We start from the raw sequence: 20,307 nt of genomic DNA, 5'->3' as shown, positions 1-20,307 counted from the left end.
CCCCGGATCAGCGACGCCCCTTCCTGTTCTGAAGTCGACGCCCGTTCCTGTTCTGAAGTCGACACCCGTTCCTGTTCTGAAGTTGACGCCCGTTCCTGTTCTGAAGTCGACGCCCATTCCTGTTCTGAAGTCGTCTCCTCTGAAGTCGGCTCGTCTGATGACGTTTCCTCTGAAGTCGGCTAGTTTGAAGTCGTCTCCTCTGAAGTCGGCTCGTCTGATGACGTCTCCTCTGAAGTCGGTTCGTCTGATGAAGTCTCCTCTGAAGTCGGCTCGTCTGATGAAGTCTCCTCTGAAGTCGGCTCGTCTGATGACGTCTCCTCTGAAGTCGACTCGTCTGATGACGTCGTCGCCCCCTCTGAAGTCGGCTCGTCTGATGACGTTGCCGCCCCCTCCGAGGTTGGCTCGTCTGATGACGTCGCCTCCTCCCCTGAAGTCGGCTCGTCTGACGACGTCGCCTCCCAAGTCTGCTCGTCTGACGTGGTCGCCTCCCAAGTCGGCTCGTCTGAAGTCGGCTCGTCTGACGACGTCGCCTCCCAAGTCGGCACGTCTGACAACGTTGCCTCCCAAGTCGGCTCGTCTGACGACATCGCCTCCCAAGTCGCCTCCTCTGAAGTCGGCTCGTCTGATGACGTCGCCTCCCAGGTGGGCTCGTCTGAAGTCGCCTCGTCTGAGGATGCTCTCTGCACTCCAGAGGTCGACGCTCTTTCCAGTCCAACGTCTCCACCATCTCCGGTTCCGATGGTGGTTCTGGAGGTTGCACCGGCCCAGCCTGCAGAGACTTTGTCACCGGCCCAGCCTGCAGAGACTTTGTCACCGGCCCAGCCTGCAGGGCTCCTCTATCGTAGACGCAGGCCCCCAAGGGTCCGTCGCCTCCCCCTCTGCCGCAGGCGCCGGCCTCCAAGGGCCAGTCGCCTCCTCCTCTGCCGCAGGTGCCGGCCTCCAAGGGCCTGTCGCCTCCTCCTCTGCCGCAGGCGCCGGCCTCCAAGGGCCCGTCGCCTCCTCTTCTGCCACAGGCGTCGGCCTTCAAGGGCCTGTCTCCTCCTCCGCCGGCCTCCAAGGGCCCGTCGCCTCCTCCGCCAGCCTCCAAGGACCTGTCGCCCCCTCTTCTGCCGCAGGCGCCGGCCCCCAAGGGTCCGTCACCTCCCCCTCTGCCGCAGGCGCCGGCCTCCAAGGGCCAGTCGCCTCCTCCTCTGCCGCAGGTGCCAGCCTCCAAGGGCCCGTCGTCTCCTCCTCTGCCGCAGGCGCCGACCTCCAAGGGCCCGTCGCCTCCTCTTCTGCCACAGGCGTCGGCCTCCAAGGGCCCGTCTCCTCCTCCGCCGGCCTCCAAGGGCCCGTCGCCTCCTCCTCCAGCCTCCAAGGGCCTGTCGCCCCCTCTTCTGCCGCAGGCGCCGGCCTCCAAGGGCCCGTCGCCTCATCTGCCGCAGGCGCCGCCCCCCGGACTCTGCTGATCCCTGCCGCCTCTCCATCGTCTTCTGGTCCATCCCTCTGGGTCCCCCTCCCCCCGCCCTGCTCCTGGTTCCTGTGGGCGTCTGGGATCCGCCCTTTGAGGGGTGGGGGGGTGGGTGGGGGTACTGTCACACCTTGTCCTGTCTTCTCCTAGGTTGTAGTCTGTGTCTCCGTTAATTGCTCCCACCTGCCTCTTGTTTCCCAATCACCATAGCTCCCGCTCCTCGTGTATTTAAACCCCTTCTGTTCTGTGTTCCTTGTGGTGTCATTGTTTCATTGTCCAGCGTGCGTCCCAATAAATCATTGTCAGAGGTTCTGCCTCTCTGCCTTTCCTCGGCTCACTTCACCAGCACGCGTGACAACTGGTATTAATCAGTCTTGCTGAATTTCTTCTCTCTGGTGTGCTTCCAACATTTAGAATACATGATGTTTGGATCTGATCTTTTATTGATCATTTAATTTGGAAATGCAATGTCTTCATTTGCCTTTACACAAATAGGATAGATATTTTCAATCTTACAGAACAACTGCCAGAAAATAGTGACTGATGAGTGATCAGTGTCCTAATGTCCTGGCTAAGTAATCCAGACAGCTAAACAACTATTTTAAGGCCAACATTTCTTAATGGTGCTATTTAGGGATACATACGTATTTTCTTACCACAGATATAAAATTTTGTTCTTAATTTATGATGTAACTTGGACATTAAACCAGATGAAAAGCATTAACTTCACAGAAGTAGATCTAATAGTCTGAGTAGCTCAGAAAATTATGATGCATAGTGCTTAATTAGAACTTAGGTGTTATACCTGTGATAGTGTGTGTGTGTGTGTGTGTGTGCGTGCGCGCAAGCGTGCGTGCACACATGAATGTGTGTGTGCAAACGTGCATGCATGTGCAGTTAAGGATGGGTACCTTTGACATTTGAATCGATCCGGTACTAATTCCGGGTACCTACGAATCGATACCGGTACTTAACGGTACCAATTTTCGATACTTTTGAGTGTTTATTATTTTAATTCTCTTTTATAATTAAATATACATTTTTCTCAATATATAACCATATTTGATCAATATCACAATAAATAACATTCAACTGTTTGTATTTTAACATCGTCCTTGTAGTTTTATAAGCTGATAATTAAACTGAAGCAAACATCTTTACTGTGAACTAAATTTACTGTGTATCTTCATTAGCCTGGCAAGCCAGAATAAATAAATAACTCCGGCTGTAGCTAGGTTGCTACCTCCGTTAGCTTAGATCCCACCTCCACGTTTGCTTTGGGTTAGCTTCAGGTTAGCTTGTAGCTAGTTCGACCGGGTGTCGTCAGTTGATCCCATCCTTACAGCCCCACCCTCAGCTCCACCTCTCTTCCCTTTTGTGGAATTGGGCTTGACAGAACCTGTGACACGGTCAAAATGGCGGTCGTGGCCACCTCCCATTTAGCCTCAAAAACGTGTTATTGGAGTCTATGGAAACCCATTGTCCAATATTTATATGTTGATGATACCAAGTAGTGTTTCTATGGTTACATTGTGATTTCTTAGTAAATATTCTATTTGGTGAGAGATAAACTTTAATTATAGATCCACTAGGATAAATACAATAAACGGGTAAACTAGTAGTAGCACATTCAATGTCAAAGAAAGTAAAATGTTATTATCAGGAGAGGGAGAATGTTTGTGGTTAGCAACAGTGTTCAAGCCGATGGCCCCCTCCATGAGGGCACCACAGCTTGAACGTGTGTGTGTGTGTGTGTGTGTGTGTGTGTGTGTGTGTGTGTGTGTGTGTGTGTGTGTGTGTGTGTGCATGCATGCGAGCATGTACGTGTGTGCATTTGTACAAGCATGCATGCGTGTGTATATGAGCTAGATTTGCATTTTGAACCGGGAAATCGTGTGGATCTCCCAGGAGAAGATGGACAGTATGATTGGGGAGAAAGATGACTTCCTGTGTCCCGGCTGCACACTGAAAGCATCAGCGGCATGGAACGGCAGCGGAACGGTTTACTCACAACATTCACAGCACTCAAGTGCACACCGGGAGAGTCTCAGCAGCAAAGCGATTTCTTTGCCGTGCTCCTTGCTCGACTCGTGAGATCACAAGATCCCTCAAGACTTCACAGGTTATGGTTTGTTTATTCAATCTTCCAACCAAAAAGAAGCTAAATGAAAGAAATCACATTATTATCGTCATTTGTTCCTCTCCACTATTGAAGCCATCAAAACACCACTGCACTTCTGGAATGAAGCTGTGAGTAAATGAGTCATTAGGTCACACATAAGCTACGAATATATGAAACTGCATTGCTGCAATACTTTTATTTTGAAAATTACTTGGGATTTTACACTGAAACCGTGTGTGATTTCCTGTCTAGCCCTGTATTAACTGCTTTAACTGATGCATCCCAGAAGTGACTTGATGCAAAAGTAGAACCCAGTGCTATCTTTAGCAGTGCGGCGTGCCGCTTGTTGAATGCATCTGAAAATTGTAGCACCACGGCTGATTTGTGACACTCCATAGACTATAATGGATTCCATTTGAAGCAGTGACATTCCGCTGCTGTTCCGCACCGTTGATGCATCCAGTGTGCAGAAGGGGTGAAGCAGGTGCACCAGAGCTTTTTTCCCCCAGAGACCAACTGACAAGGCATGCATTCCTACCACTGTAGATGTATTGAAAATGAGTGAAGTTGCCCTTTAAGCTGTGGACATGAGTAAAGGATTAGTCGGTTTTGACTTGATACCAAAGACCAAGCAAACACAATTAATTCATACCTTTATGCTAATTATTATTAAAATGCTTTTACTTTCAACAGGTGATTTCCTCAAAATATCAAAGCATCTGATGATACAGAGGCAGGTTAAAGAACCAGTCAATGATCTTTCCTGCAGCAAATACACACACCAGGCACTTGCACATTAGGCTCCAAGACACCCGTGTGAGCATGGGCACCAAGACAACAATGAGGGTTTGCATGCAGAGATGATGTGTGAACAACAGTTATGTGCAAATTCCCACATTACTGTGGCTAACACAAGCAGGGAAGCAGCTGTAATGGGGTGTCAGACTTAGACAGGTGTTAATGAGAGGAAGACTGGGTCTCTGATTAAAACTCAACAGAACATGCTTAACATAGTTTTCTGTAATAAAGGAACTGTCACCATTACGGCTTCATTTACACCACCACTTGGTTTGTTTTCTGTTATGTTATAGTTTTACACAAAAGGCAAAAAAACACTCTTCTGTATCAGGTCTATGTAAATGAATTCAACCCAAGATAAGAAATGAATGATACAACAGGAAGTATTTAACTAAATGAAAGAAACATCATGGGTGTACAGGTTTTAACAGTGGGTAGCAGTTGAAGAAGATTTATAATAATAAATATGTACCAATAATAAATGATGTATAGAACATTTTTAAACTTAAAAAAAAAATTGACCATCACATCGTTTGTTTCACAAACCCTCAGTTGCTTGATTCTTACATATTTGTTACTACACATGTTTCCGGCTCTAGATTTTAGTTTTTAAATTAGCTTTCTATGAAGCACCTTTTGTTTAATCATTAAATAATTGTTTTTTGTGCATGCCTGACTCAGAGTTTTGTCTGCTTTAGGGTTAGGGTCCTGGCAGAACCTCAGAACTGTAAGAAGAGCAGCCCTTTGCCGTAGATTTGCTGTTTGCTGCTTACACTTGCCAAAAGGACCTTGCCTGAATTTCTAAAGAACAAACAACATAATTCTCATACATTATAATAGCTTCCTTTAAGTAGATAGAAAGAAGCGTTCTCCTTAAAGGGGCATTATGGAAGTGTGCCAGCCAAAACATGTGTAGAAATAATAAATGTCTTCTTCATACATTCTCCTGCAATGCCCTGGTCCTGTAGAATGAGCCCTGGCATTTTTACTGTGATTGCCTGTTTTTCTGTAAAATCACAGAAAAAGAGAGTTGCTCGGGTCGAGCAGGCTGCTTCATGTGCGTTCACGCTCAGGCATCGCCCGTAGCATTTGCTATCAGTAGCTTTAGCAGCAGAGAGAGAGGTAGTGCCACTTTGTCGCTGTTCCTAACGCCTAGTGACAAAGCTAGCTACATTTCTGAGGACCCTTAGCTACTTTCTAGAACTTTCTTCTAGATATTTCCTGCAAATTAGCAACAAAATAGCCATTTTCGCTCCGAACCGTCCTTTGGTTTGACGTTGTTTCAGGTGTCATCAAGGATATAAAAGTTACAGATACAATGGACATTGCTGCTTTAGCTCACCTAGAAAGACGTTGGACTCCCGTGTAGAAGTCCTGGGTTCGATTCTGGATGTGAATATAGTCTATTTAGAGTTTCTTTTTTACATTAAGGGTATATTTTTTTACAGTAAGATGCCCAAATTTTTATTAGAGACTCGCCGAACGGCATTGAATTCACAGATAAAAAAGATGTGGGTTCAACTTTCATTTTGGAACAATTTTTCAAGCAAGGGAAGGGAATGATCTGAGCATGCAGGAGGACTGACCCGTCATAAACCTTTGTCGGTTGTGCTGAAGAGAAAGGTACAGAACCACATTATTTAATTAATTAGCTGCATGTTCTCTTGTCCTCTGTCCTCCGGGAAACACACACACACACACACACACACACACACACAAGGGACTGTCTCAGCTGTTATTTTCGTTAAGGAGTGTGCACGTACAGCATGTGCGCCTCGTGCACAAGCCTACCATTGAAGCTGCCGTTACGCTTTTGGCCTGAGGGGGCAATCACGAGCATAAAAATTCAAAACTCCATAAAGTCCCTTTAAATAATGTAGTGAACTTACAGATAGAGTTCTAAAACCTGAGTCTCAAGTGAAGATGTGAACGTTGACAAGTGCTCATGGTTCAACGGTTGTCACTGTCTTTGTCTAATCTTCAGAGCAGAAACTTACTGGAAACATGACAAGACTGCAGATGTTTAAATAGATTATCATAGTCTATGTTTCATTTATGCTGCATTCTGATGGATCTTTCACATTTCTGCAGTGGAATTTTACCTCCCAGTGACTTGATGCAATTTGCTGGGTTCCTTATATAGGAAACATTATTTCTGATTGGCTTAATGAACTGTGAATTGGAATGTTTATTATGTGAAGTGCCTTGAGACGACTCTTGTCATGATTTGGCGCTTATAAATAAACTTGACTTGACTTGACCTCCTTGAATGATTTAACCTAAACGTTTAAACCAGAAAATGGATGATGGGGCGCTGAGGCAAAGGTGCCATGATCCTGATTGTTCTCTCCTTTCTGCACCAGTTCTCCTGTGGGTGGGACTTTCCTCCTGTGAGCAAAGGTGCTGCGTGCCAATGGGTAGGGCGGGCAAGTGCTTGAGGCCACCAGGAGCCCACAGAGGGCCAACCACCTTTGAACTAAGTCAGAACAATAACAGTAGTGAGACGATGACATTTGACGGCACTGTCAGCTGTTGTGTCTCTGACAGTGTTGGGAATGTTACTTTAAAAAGTAATTAGTTATGGTTACTGATTACTTTGTCAAAAAAGTAACTACGAGATTATAAAAGTATTTAATTACCAAGAAAAATAACTACTTAGTTACTTTTTTCATTAAAGAATGCTAGAAAAATGGGTTCCCCTCTTAAATGAACTTAATTTACTATAAATGACTACAATAGTGAAATATAAAGGACTAATGACAAGAACATAATAAAATGTGTGTCCAAATGTATTTATAAACCTGAATAATTTAAATAAATAAGCACTTTACAGGAGGAACTACTAACAGGAACATTACACTTATCTAGACTATTAAAAGGTCACTGTGTGATATTTAACAAGACCCCAATCAGCTAACATTTTAAATTACAAATAGAAACACCTGTGTTTCTATTTCAGTTCCTGAGCCTTTAAATGGTCTCTCAGTCTAGTTAAATTACAGAAATGAATGTAATTTTGCACAGCATTTTAATTTTTCCAGCTTCACATAATTGTGAGTTTTTAGCAGCATTTCGGTTGCTGGTAATTTAGTAATGCAGGCGCATTGCAAGCTTTTCAAAAGTGTGGGGGATGTTGTCTGTGCCTAAAATAATTTCATGTTATTCATCTTGTTAGTTTAATTTCCATAATAGTGGAGCAGGTGTGAATTTTAGACGCGTCACGCATGTCTCCGTTTTAAACATGTTTAAACTGTTCAGAATACAAATCCAGGCTCTGTCTCGTTAGATCGGTGTAACTAAAGTTTTTACTGAATGAAACTTTACATTAAACCATGTTGAAAAGAAAATGATCCGATTAAATCGTTTCCCCTCATTTACAGTCACGGAGTACAGCGCAGTGCGCATGGCTCTGGGGTTAATCAAGTTTAATTGTTTCTCTTTGCAACAATCTTCACAAGAAGGCAAAACAGTTAAATGGCAGGTTACAGATATTTCCATTTGACTGTTTATTTTGACGGATAAACTCAAGGATGTTGGTTGTTATGAAAGAATTACCCCGACGCACACTGATGCACATGTGACGTGGCACGCCTCAGGTGGAAATATAGGGTGCCACTAAAATTGCCACCGATTAAAATAGATTCTAAAATCCAAGGCAAGCAGCGCAACCACAGAAGCAAATTTTAAAAAAGGGAATTTATTCTAAAAGCTGAAGAAGATGCCCAAAGGACAAGGCAGTCCAGTCCGCCCCTGCATGCACTCGCCAGGTGAAACCTACGACCCCGCCCTCCTGCGGGGAACGTCGTCCACGGGGATCCACAGGCTGGAAGGCCCGTGGATCCAGTCCTTCTCCTCGGCCCCTGTGGCAGACAAAAACCTCCGGCAGTCAAACGTCCCCAAGCACCAGACCACACATGGAGAGACAGCAGGTCCAGGCGTAGCCAGGCACTGCTCCAATACTTACGCGCAGGGGCAGAGGAACTCTGCCCGCCTGCCGTGTTGCGCTCCGTGCCCTGGCTTCTCCACCGCGGATCTCGCTCTCCGCTGCCGCTCGCTGTCCGTGCCGCTAGTGAACCCCCCTCCTCGGTCCAAGACTCCAACCGGACCCAGCGGCACCAGTACGCACGCCGCTCATGTGTGGAGGGAGGGACACCCACACTCCTCCACACTCGGCCGCTGTCCCTCATCCGGGACCGTACTCCGGGTTCTCCTCTGTTCCGGCGGGGGGGTCCAGGCACATGTGGTCCTCAGGACGCCGACCCGGGGTGCGTCTCTGCCCCTAGCTCATCCCGTCTGCCATCCTGACTCTCTCAGTTCCCCGTTCCCATCCTGTGTCCACGCGTTCCTCCCTTAATATCACCTGTGCTGCCTGCGTCTGTCCATTAATTGGCAGTCCAGGCAACACTGCCGCAGGTGAAGGTGATTGGGGTGATTACCACAGAATGAACACACACAATGTTGCACCACAACAAAAAGCACAATAAAAACATGCACATAAGAATAACTAAAAACACAACCACTAAAAATGTGCGCATCAGAATAAAAACAAATAAAACATGCAATATAAAATTAGTGCAACATCATCACTCTGTGACACACACACAGATGAGCTGACATTTTAATCGTTACACACATCGCCGAGGTAACTAAACCAATCAAGAAATGATTCCCATCAGAACATCAGAGCTTTATACTGGACACTGTGCTCAGCGCGGCTCGGAGCGCCCACGGTGGACAGTGGGCTGAAGATCTGTAGAGGGGTTCGCAGCACAGTGCAGAACCACGGCGATGCGTTAAGATTTCCTCCCACCGAAGAGGTTTAGAAACCCGGTCTCTCTGAGGGATGAATCACTTGGAAAAATGTTCTTTTTATGAAATTATGAAACTTTGGCTGAACAGCGCTTGTTCCCGTCTCTAATATGGAGATGCATGACGCATCCAGTCTGAGGCAGAATAGCTCTTCAGCTCACAAAGCACCTGTAGAGACATTTGATCACGCACAAAGTTTATGTGGAGCAGAAGCGGTCGGGCCACGGCAGGTGAAATGTTCCTAGCCCACATGAAGTGTAACTGTTTAATTGTAACATTAATGTGTTACTGGACACGCTGGTCTGGTTGGTTAGACCAGTGTTTGATGTGGAAAACACACACACACACACACACACACACACACACACACACACCATTTAAAATAATGCTGATAGCATGGACTAGAAGACAGGTGATGGTTTACGTATTTAAATGATGATCAGGCTGATGTAAAATGTAATCTCCATCCACATCCAGACAGAATTATCCTCTATTCTTTCTCTATTTGCTCTGCCCTTGTCTGGGCTGACGTAGCTGATGGTGCGCGCCTAGCGGCTGCGATGCTCATTTTACGCATTTGGAGAGGTGGGCTGGATGCTTTGCTTTTACTGGAAGATGGATTTAATTTTTTTTTTATGTGGGAGATTTTGCCCCATGAATAACCGTAAAAACTACTGGCGTGCATGTACCCTTATGAAAGAGTCCTACGTTGAGAGGTAAATATTAGAAGTGCAGGTAATGCATTCTGGTGCCTATAAATGACAAATGAATGAAAATTAAATTGTGAGTTTTTACTTCATATTTTATAAATAAAAATGAAGGGGGAAACATTTATGACGTCTTTTTAAACTTGCAATTCAATTCAATTTAAGTTTATTTATATAGCGCCAAATCACGACAAGAGTCGTCTCAAGGCACTTCACATAATAAACATTCCAATTCACAGTTCATTAAGACAATCAGAAATAATGTTTCCTATATAAGGAACCCAGCAAATTGCATCAAGTCACTGATTAGTGTCAGTGACTTTACAGCAATCCTCATACTAAGCAAGCATGCAGCGACAGTGGAGAGGAAAACTCCCTTTTAACAGGAAGAAACCTCCAGAGAATCCTGGCTCAGTATAAGCAGCCATCCTCCACGGCTCACTGGGGATCGAGAAGACAGAGCAGGCAGACACACACACACACACACACACACACACACACACACACACACACACACACACACACACACACACACACACACACACACACACACACACACACACACACACACACACACACACACACACACACACACACACACACACACACAAAGACAAGTAATGTGTCTATAGTTATATTGTGATGTCTTAGTAAATATTGTATTTGGTGAAAGATAAACTTTATTGTATTTATCCTAGTGGATCTATAATTAAACGGATAAACTAGTATTAGCACATCAAAAGTCAATGAAAACAAAAAGTTATTATCAGGAGAGAGAGAATGTATTAGTGGTTAGCAGCAGTGTGCTAGACGATGGCCCCCTCCATGAGGCCACCACAGCTCAGCAGAACATCATTGTAGCTTCTTCTGGGGAGAAAAACACTTACAGAGAAAATAAAGTTAACAGCCGAAATTGCACAAAATAGTACAGTTAAAGAGCAGACTGTAGAAGAAAGTAGTAGAGTGTGAAAAGTGGTCAGTGTGTCCTCCAGCAGTCTAAGCCTATAGCAGCATAACTACAGAGTTAACTCCGGATAATCTATCCTATTTAGATGTAGGCATGTTGGAGGCAGGGCAAGGGAGAGCCGTCTTTACCGACTGTACACTCCACCTCCCTGTAATCCCCCACTTGTCCAGATTTAGGCTAACATCAGATTTTAACCATAGGCCCTATCAAATAAAAATATTTTAAGCCTATTCTTAAAGGTAGACAAAGTGTCTGCCTCACGGACTAAAGCTGGGAGCTGGTTCCACAGGAGAGGAGCCTGATAACTAAAAGATCTGCCTCCCATCCTAAGTTTAGATATTCTTGGAACCACCAGTAGACCTGCAGTCTGAGAGCGAAGTGCTCGGTTAGGAACATATGGAACAATCAGATCACTGATGTATGATGGAGCTTGATTATTAAGAGCTTTATATGTGAGAAGAAGGATCTTAAAATCTATTCTGAATTTAACAGGTAGCCAATGTAGGGAAGCTAAGACAGGAGAGATATGATCTCTCTTTTTAATTCTCATCAGAACTCTAGCTGCAGCATTTTGGACAAGCTGAAGACTTTTAACTACATTCTGTGGACTTCCTGAGAGTAATGAATTACAGTAATCCAGTCTTGATGTAATAAATGCATGAACTAGTTTTTCAGCATCACTCCTGGAAAGTATGCTTCTAATCTTAGCAATATTCCGAAGGTGGAAAAAGGAAATCCGACAAACTTGTGAAACCTGGGATTTGAATGACATGTCCTGGTCAAAGATAACACCAAGGTTCCTTGCTTTGTTCTCGGAGATTAATGTAATGCCATTAAGGTCAGGCGATTGGCTAAGCAATTTCCTTTTCTGGATTTCTGGTCCAGAGATGAGAAATTCCGTCTTGTCTTGATTTAAAAGCAAGAAGTTAAGAGTCATCCAATTTTTTATGTCCTCAAGACAAGCCTGTAATCTACCCAACCGATTAGGTTCATCAGGGTTAATGGATAAATATAACTGAGTATCGTCAGCATAACAGTGGAAGTTTATCCCATGCTGTCTAATGATTTTACCAATTGGGAGCATATATATAGTAAAAAGAATTGGCCCAAGCACTGAACCCTGTGGTACTCCGCAAGTAACCCTGGAGTATGAAGAAGATTTGTCATGTACATTTACAAAATGAAATCTGTCAGACAGGTAGGATTTAAACCAGCCTAGCGCTGTTCCTTTGATCCCTACAACATGTTCAAGTCTTTCTAAAAGAACATTGTGATCAACTGTGTCAAAGGCAGCACTGAGATCTAACAAGACTAGAACAGACACAAGATTCTTATCTGAGGCCATAAGAATATCATTTGTAACTCTCACTAATGCAGTTTCAGTGCTGTGATACTCTCTAAAACCAGACTGAAATTCCTCAAACAGAGCATTAGTGTTTAAATGCTGACATACTTGGATGGCCACTATTTTCTCCAGGACTTTGGATAAAAATGGAAGGTTAGATATTGGTCTATAATTCATTGGGTCATCTGGATCCAGAGAAGGCTTCTTAAGTGAAGGTTTGATTACAGCAACCTTAAAATCTTGTGGTACATACCAATTTACTAAGGATAGATTGATTATATCTAGAATGGGGGCAGTAACCAAAGGAAATGCTTCTTTAAATAATTTGGTTGGGATTGGATCCAAAATGCAAGTTGAAGGTTTAGATGAAGCTAATATTTTTGATAACTCTGAAAGCTCAACTGGATCAAAACGGTTCAAGCACAGATGAGGTTCTAGAGTCACCTCTGAAGCTGCCTCACTTAATGAGGAAGAAGAAATCGCATTAGGGAGGATGCTAAAGATTTTGTTTCTAATAGAATTAATTTTACTTGTAAAAAATCCCATGAAGTCATTGCTGCTGAGGGCTAAGGGAATAGATGGCTCAGAGCTACGATTCTGTGTAAGTTTAGCAACTGTACTGAAAAGAAATTTAGGATTATGCTTATTCTTCTCAATTAATGCTGAAAAATACGCAGTTCTAGTTTGTTGAAGCTTATTTTTATAAAGCACAAGACTATTTTTCCAGGACAGGTAGGCCTCCTCATGGTGCGTAGAGCGCCATGTTCTCTCCAGTTTCCTAGAGTTTTGTTTTAAGGCTCGTAGATGAGAGTTAAACCAGGGAGCCAAATTCCTGTCCCTAATTACCTTCTTTTTTTAAGGGGCAACATCATCTAATGCCACACGTAAAGAGGAATTCACATGATGAACTAAGGCATCAATTTGTGAGGGGCTAGAACTGAAAATATTGCCCTCTGCTACGTTCCTCTGAGATGCTGAGGACAGTAAAGATGGAACAGTTGATTTAAAAGATGCAACAGCGTTGTCAGATAGAGACCGACAATAATGAAATTTACTTTCATGTCTCGAGAACTCAGTTATAAAAAACTCAAAGGTTATCAGAAAGTGGTCCGAGAGGACTGGATTATGTGGAAAGATTGTTATTTCCTCACACCCAATGCCATAAGTCAGAACAAGGTCCAATGTATGATGGCAGGAGTGGGTGGAGCTATGTATTCTTTGAGTAAAACCAATTGAGTCTAAGATATTGCTAAAGGCTACATTGAGGCAATCATTTTCGATGTCCACATGAATGTTGAAATCCCCCACTACAATGACCTTATCAGTATTTAGCACCAAATCAGATAAAAAATCAGAGATCTGATCCAAAAACTCAGAGTAAGGGCCTGGTGGACAATATAAAACTACAAACAAGAGTGGTTTCACAGTTTTGCAATCTGGATTAGGAAAACTAAGAATAAGATGTTCAAACAAACTGTAGCTATTAATCTGTAAGGGACTGATTAATAAGTCCGAATGAAAAATGGTTGCCACTCCTCCTCCTCGCCCTGTACTTCGAGCAATGTGATGATTTAAATAATTTGAAGGAGTCGACTCGTTTAAGCTAACATAGTCCTCTTGCTGCAGCCAGGATTCTGTGAGAGAGAGCAAAGCGATCTGATTATCACAAATCAACTCATTAACTAACAAAGTCTTAGAAAAAATGGATCTAATGTTCAACAACCCACATTTAATTTTTCTAGTTTTCTGCTCAGTTGAATTTGTTCTAATATTTATGAGATTTCCATGATTTGCTTTATTAAGCCTGATGTTTAATCTGTGTGATTTTGGCCGTGGGCAGGACACTGTCTCTATGGGGTAGTGGGTGGGTAACAGTACAGAAGCTGGTTAAACTACGACTCTGCTTCCTGGTCTGGACCCCGGGTTGTCATGGAGGACTAATAAAACTGGCCATATTCCTAGAAAGAAGAGCTGCACCATCCAAAGAGGGATGGATGCCGTCTCTCCGCATCAGACCAGGTTTTCCCCAAAAAGTTTTCCAATTATCAATGTAGCCCACGTTGTTTTCAGGACACCACCTAGACAACCAGCGGTTGAAGGACAGCATGCGGCTAAACATGTCATCACTGGTCCGATCAGGCAGGGGGCCAGAGAAAATTACGGAGTCCGACATTGTTTTGGCAAACTTACACACCGAAGCAACATTAAATTTAGTGACCTCCGATTGGCGTAACCGGGTGTCGTTACCGCCAGCGTGAATAACAATCTTACTGTATTTACGCTTATCCTTCGCCAGCAGTTTCAGATAAGATTTAATGTCGCCCGCTCTGGCCCCAGGTAAACATTTAACTATGGTTGCTGGAGTCTCTAATGCCACGTTTCTGACTATGGAGCTGCCAATTATCACAGTCGGCTTGTCAGTGGGTGCGTCACTGAGCGGGGAAAATCTATTAGAAACGTGGACGGGTTGGTGGTGGCCCACGGGCTGGGTTCTATGCTTCCTGCGTACCGTCACCCAGCCGGCCTGAGGTCCCGGCTGCTCGGGTTCCACTGGAGGGTCGCTACGGGGTTGTTCTGAGCTAGTTAGCCCCGCGCTAGCTAAGTAACTACGGCTGTTTACAGGTTTTTCAACAGCGCGGAGCCGGGACTCCAATTCTGACACCCTCGCCTCCAAAGCTACAAAAATGCTACATTTATTACACGTACCATTATCACTAAAGGAGGCAGAGGAGTAACTAAACATCTGACACAGAGAGCAAGAGATAGGAGATGGAGAAGCAGAGACAGAAGTAGCCATAGCAGTGCTGAGGCTAAGCTAACTGGATGAGCAGCAAACTGTTCAGTACCAAATAAACTGCGTGTGGACTCAAATGGTTCCCTAAAAGCTAGGTGGAACAACAGAAAATGTGCGTTTTAGCATGCTTTGTGCTACAATAACTCAGAGATATCCAAGTACAGAGAAATTAAATCAGCTTTAGCGAGTCCCAAACACCTAACAGCTACACGGAGTGCAACACTGAAAACAGGAAACAGGAAACGCCTTACCGCCAGGTGCAGCCAATCAGCAATCCAACCAGAAGCCTCTGTGTAATTGTTACCCTCTCCCTTTCTAGCGTGACCTGCCTGCTTCACTTAAGTCACTGCTTATTAAGGTCCGTCCAAAATTACCGTGGCCCACCCAAACATGAAAACCTGGCGCCGCGCCTGTTATAAACCTCTGCAAATTGTTGTTCTTCACTTTATCAAACTCAGACTTTGTACAGCTAATGTCAAGATGTAAAATTATGAATTCAGTCGAGCTCTTCCCTCCCTCTCCTGTTTCTTCTTAAACCCGACATCAGCTGTCGGGTTTCAAGGAGAAACAGAAGAGGGAGGGGAAGAAGGAGATGAGGCAAACAGTGAGTATGAGAAACAAGACTGGTGTGGAGGTGAGCAAAACGGCTGGAAAAGTGTGGGTGTTGAATCCCCCACATCCCCCACGGGTGCAACGCCCATGTAGAAATGGTAAAATAAATAAAAAAATCCTTTAAAATGACACTAGAAGAAGCACAAGCCTGATGGAGGACTTAAACGTACTAACTTGGGTCAGACCCAAACACAGAAGAGCTGAAGTTGGGTGGTAAACACACACAGGTAGTTCTACTAACACCTGAGCTCCATGACGTCTGAGACTGATGCATCAGTGTTACAGCGGGACTAAAGACATGATCAGAAACAGGTTACAGCTGGATGATCTAGGAAGGTAGGAGATCACGACGTCTGAGCGGTGAACAGGTGAGCGGACCTTCGGGACTTCCCGCTGTCACGCCATGAAGGGCACGGCTGCAGACCCGCACCTGCAGCCGTAGATATTCATCACGTCTTCCTCGTTCTTCACGGGCCGTGATGCGCTTGGATGAAAACATCTACCTCTTTAGCTCCTGATCAGCTGATGACCGCTTCAAACACACCACGCTGCTTAACGCACGCATTTTCTTATCAGTAACAGAAACGACGTTTTGATAAAAGAAGACTGTAATTAATTAGTTTGCTCGTTACAGAAAAAATTAACGCGGTTATTTTAAACGGCGTTATTCCCATCACTGCTCTGTTGTGTCAACACATTCTCACTCCCAGTGCGTCAAAAACAAACGCTTGGTCAGCCACCTTCCACGTCAGACCCCTGACGCCAAAAGTGCCCTTTGTCGTTACTTATGTGCGAAAAGGGGTTTTTCCCTTATTTGACTGCAGATCCCAATGCAGTGTTACACTGACGTGATGTCCGCAGCCAGGGCACCAAACAAGCTCATAGTACCTCACCTTAACCTTGTCCTCTTATCAGAGGCGGAGCTGGCCTAAATGGCGCCCTGTGCGAGATCCCCCGTGACCCCCCCCCCCCCCCCCCCACACACACACACACACACACACACACACACCACACACACACACACAAACACACACACACACAAGAAAAAAAATTACACCTACAACTTTGTTTCAAATTGCGTGGAGTGTATTATATGTAACAACGTTTGCTAACTGAATACAACATCCAGCTCCTGGCCACCTTCTCACCACTTGTCAAAGTTCTACTGAAATAGTGATGATGACAACATCTGCCATCGCCTTCATTCCTGGGAAATATGAAAGTAGTTGGCACCTTGGTAGGTCCTCCTCGAACTAGCTCTGTGCGTATGCTGTCTGTAATTGGTGATGGCCACTTGGCTGGGTCTGAAGAAAGAGGCTCATCATCACCTTCAATGGGACTCATTGGTTGATCATTCAGGCTTCTCTATTGACAGAAAACAGAAGCGTAACTCAACACATTGCTATGTGGACCATTTCACATATTCTATTAAAATACAACATGTGACATTCAAATTTCTCTAATGTTTGCAGGACACACACACACACACACAAACACACACACACACACTTGTGCAAAACTTACCTGACATATCTTGTTGGGGAGACGTGGCAGCTGGCTGTCCCTCATCAAGTTCACATATACTGGTAGGTCTCTCTATTGACCGAAAATGTAAGCATAACTCACCACATTGCTATATGGAACAATTCCCATATTCTGTGAAAATACTATTTAAATGTCTATAGCTAAATGTTTGCTGGACACACACACGTGTGCAAAACCCACCTACAGGATCTTCCTGGGGAGATGTGGTGCCAGCAGACTGTCCCTCCTCGAGTTCAAATACTGGCCTACTGGTATGAACAGTGGAGGTAGATGGCTGTTCCTCAGTGGCAGCTGATGTCATCCCAAAATATCTGCGTAGGGCTCCTGATGTTGCATAAAACAAACAATACAATCTTCATGTCACGTCTGTTCCTTCAGCATTTTAATTAACATGTTACAATGAGCATTTACAGTTTTCAGCAGTGGTGGAAAGAATTCTGAAAATCTGTACTCAAGTACAAGTACTGTTACATTGCTAAAATATTACTCATTTACAAGTAAAAGTACTGGTGTTAGAGAAATACTCAAGTAAAAGTACAAATTATTCATAAAAACCTCAGAGTATTATTTATTTTTAACGGCTGATGTCACCATCACTTCTCCAGACTGGGGCTGCCTGGAAATTGTGTGTTTTCCTTTACCAAAAGTTAAAACACCAACAATCTATTAATCATTAATAATTGATAAAATACAAAACAAGTGTTTTTCCCTAATTTTTTTGTCATTTTAAGTTTTTATTTCCTTATTCAGCAAATGTCTCCGGCACACAAAGAACTAAATGACCAGAGGAGCCACAACTATTGATTAAATATCCATGAATCCATGTTAACTGGTTAAATTCTTCAACTCTCCCACGCTGCTTCAAGGTCACTGTGAGTTAACATAGCCGCGGTGTGCTGTGCCTTGATCGCAACACTTAACGCAACACGATGACATCATCGACTTGTACAGTGCTGAAAGGCGAGACAGTCTCAACTTTCAGCTAAAAAAGACCACTCTAGCTATTATAGTTTTTATTTTATGGCAGTTTACAGTTTAAACGGGATCTTACTAGCAGGGCACCTCCAGCGGCCCGCTGCTGCTCCGTTTTTCGTGGGGTAAATAATATGTAGCTCATTTCCCGAGTCCAAATAGAAAGGCGAATGGCGCCGGCGCGAGACCTGCCGCCCGCCGTCAATGTATTTCAGCAAAATTCTCAAAGACTCATTTTAATTTGATAGCGTTTAGTTATCAGCCTTTCGGTTTTCCCACTCTTAGCTTTTCATAAAAGCTCATTTGACAAAGAAAAAGCTAGCGGTTGGAAGTAGTTCTAAATACATGCAACGTAAGAAGCTAGCAAAAGACATTTGAAGGGATCATCATAGCACCATGCAAAACGTACAGATTAGAGAGGTTAGTTAATCAATAAGTTGGGGGACAGGCGGGAAAAATACCAACTAAATAATAAAGAGATGCATACCTGCATCTTTTCCTCGTTTCTCCTCCTCTTCTTTTCTTTTTTTCAGAAATTGGGCACCAGATGGCTTCGACCGCTTCTTCTCCATTATGTTTGTGAGCGGTGATGTGTAAAACGGTACCTGTATCCCTCCATCATCACTCTCCGAGATCCCTCCGCCCCCCACCTGATGAAGGGCGCTATAGAGCGCACTACAGAGGCGCGGCGGACACAAGGGGGCGCAATAAAATCCCAATATAAACGCAAACAATGACTTTGTTGTGCTTTTATTACAGAAATATTATTATTATCATCACTCATCACTATTATTATTATGAAGAACATGTGATTTCTATGTTTTGTTGATGTATCGGTTGATGGAAGAAAAAAAAAAAGAAATTAAATGCCGCCCCCTCCAGACTGCCGCCCTGTTCGGCCGCACATGTTGCACATATCAAGCTCCGCCACTGCCTCTTATTTAACTTTCCCCTCACCCCTATCCTAACCTTAACCATCTTGCTAGCAAACATGTTAGTGATGTGTCGGTCGCTCTAAAAGCCGGCTCTATGAAGTGAACGGCGGGATCCGCCTCGTGATTGGTTGAGTTTGGACCAAGCCAACGCGAGGGGGAGGTTTCAACTACCACGGTGGAGGTTAAAAGTAGAGGGTATGTGTAACCTCCCCCTCGCCAGATGGTATGTTCTAACGTTCCCCTTGGGCGGCAAATACGAAAATTCACAGTCAGACTCTGACTGTCAGAGTCAGAATGCATGGGAAACAAACGCTTGATCACAGTGAGAGTAACGTTTTAGCTAGCAAGAGGGTTAAGGTTAGGATGAGGGTGAGGGGAAGGTTATATATAGTGAAACGTTGAGGTTTAGGTGCGGTTAAATGAGCTGGTTCGGTGCCGCATCAGCGGATATCCCATCACGTCAGTTTTACGCTGCATTGGAATCTGCAGTTACAAAAGGGAAAAACCCCTTTTCGCACATAAGTAACAAAAAAGGGCACTTTTAGCGTCAGGGATCTGACGTGGAGGTTGGCTGACCAAGCGTTTGTTTCCAATGCTTAGGGTGTGAGAATGTGTTGGTTGTGTCCATATCATGCAGTGATGGAGACAGTGAGAACACTGAGGGTCTCCGCCCACCCAGCCAATCATCATCGTGTTTGTAAGCGCGTTACCGACACCTCTCTCTCCCTGGCTGCAGCTGAAGTGTGGCGGTCAGAAAGCCTCACGCTGTTGTTCAACGTTCGACAAGCACATAGTAACGCACAACTTTCCGTCCCCAGTAACGGTAACAGCGTTGCAACAGTGGGAAAAGTAATTAATTAGCTTATTCTGTTACCTAATAAAGAACCAGAGCCAGATTAACGCAAAGGCAAAGTAGGCACGTGCCTAGGGCCTGATTGGCTGGATGGGGCTCAGACAGAGGGACAAAATAAAAAATAAATAAAAAAATTTAATGTACAAATGTCCTACGATAGAATTTGTGGATAGGACTCCTATCTACAGTTTATTTCAATATTTATTAATTAACTAAAATAAGTGATGATATTTATCTTAACCAGACATTAGCTATGTCACATTAATGTCACATTAACGCCAGCCCATGACTGTTGCCTACAACTTGGGTGCCACCCGATTAAGGATGTCAGAGAAGCGGTCAGAGTCAGAGCGGGACACAACAAAGCTAGCAGGTGTTTTTGAGTAGGCTAACATTCA

At 44.3% G+C, this 20,307-nt stretch overlaps 1 long non-coding RNA gene across 1 annotated transcript; it reads right to left on the bottom strand.

Moving 5' to 3' along the window:
- Positions 1-16,602: 16,602 nt before the first annotated feature.
- LOC139063848 (uncharacterized) lies at positions 16,603-19,504 on the bottom strand. The gene is made up of 3 exons (XR_011517173.1): positions 17,330-19,504; positions 17,129-17,200; positions 16,603-16,969 (listed from the first exon to the last, which is right to left on the bottom strand). It is a non-coding gene; the product is annotated as an uncharacterized lncRNA (long non-coding RNA).
- Positions 19,505-20,307: the final 803 nt, after the last annotated feature.

Source organism: Nothobranchius furzeri, chromosome 18 (assembly GCF_043380555.1).
Source record: "Nothobranchius furzeri strain GRZ-AD chromosome 18, NfurGRZ-RIMD1, whole genome shotgun sequence".
In the NCBI taxonomy this organism is placed as follows: domain Eukaryota; kingdom Metazoa; phylum Chordata; class Actinopteri; order Cyprinodontiformes; family Nothobranchiidae; genus Nothobranchius; species Nothobranchius furzeri.
The sequence above is the reverse complement of the archived record's forward strand: the minus strand, read 5'-3'. Positions and strand labels throughout refer to the sequence as shown.